This window comes from Atractosteus spatula (genome assembly GCF_055471065.1).
Source record: "Atractosteus spatula isolate fAtrSpa1 chromosome 10 unlocalized genomic scaffold, fAtrSpa1.hap1 SUPER_10_unloc_2, whole genome shotgun sequence".
NCBI lineage: Eukaryota > Metazoa > Chordata > Actinopteri > Semionotiformes > Lepisosteidae > Atractosteus > Atractosteus spatula.
Genome location: NW_028296622.1, coordinates 2,318,247 through 2,319,421, shown reverse-complemented (window position 1 = coordinate 2,319,421; position 1,175 = coordinate 2,318,247).

Here is a 1,175-nt window from a genome sequence, read left to right as displayed (position 1 = left end):
CTCCCACTACAACAACCACACCTCCCACGACAACTGAGCCACCCACAACAACAACCACACCTCCCACTACAACAACCACACCTCCCACAACAACTGAGCCTCCCACTACAACAACCGAGCCTCCCACTACAACAACCACACCTCCCACGACAACAACTGAGCCTCCCACTACAACAACCACACCTTCCACGACAACAACTGAGCCTCCCACTACAACCACACCTCCCACAACAACCACACCTCCCACTACAACAACCACACCTCCCACAACAACTGAGCCTCCCACGACAACTACCACACCTCCCACTACCACCACACCCCCCACTACAACAACCACACCCCCCACAACAACCACACCTCCCACTACAACCACACCTCCCACGACAACAACCACACCTCCCACAACAACAACTGAGCCTCCCACTACAACAACCACACCTCCCACGACAACAACTCAGCCTCCCACTACAACAACCACACCTCCCACTACAACTGAGCCACCCACTACAACAACCACACCTCCCACTACAACCACACCTCCGACTACAACCACACCCCCCACGACAACAACCACACCCCCCACAACAACTGAACCTCCCACTACAACAACCACACCTCCCACGACAACAACTGAGCCTCCCACTACAACAACCACACCTCCCACGACAACAACTGAGCCTCCCACTACAACAACCACACCTCCGACGACAACAACTGAGCCTCCCACTACAACAACCACACCTCCCACGACAACAACCGAGCCTCCCACTACAACAACCACACCTCCCACAACAACGGAGCCTCCCACTACAACAACCACACCTCCCACAACAACAACTGAGCCTCCCACTACAACCACACCTCCCACGACAACAACTGAGTCTCCCACGACAACAACCACACCTCCCACGACAACAACTGAGCCTCCCACGACAACAACTGAGCCTCCCACGACAACAACTGAGCCTCCCACTACAACAACCACACCTCCCACTACAACTGAGCCACCCACTACAACAACCACACCCCCCACGACAACAACTGAGCCTCCCACTACAACAACCACACCTCCCACGACAACAACTCAGCCTCCCACTACAACAACCACACCTCCCACTACAACAACCACGCCACCCACTACAACTGAGCCACCCACTACAACTACCACACCTCCC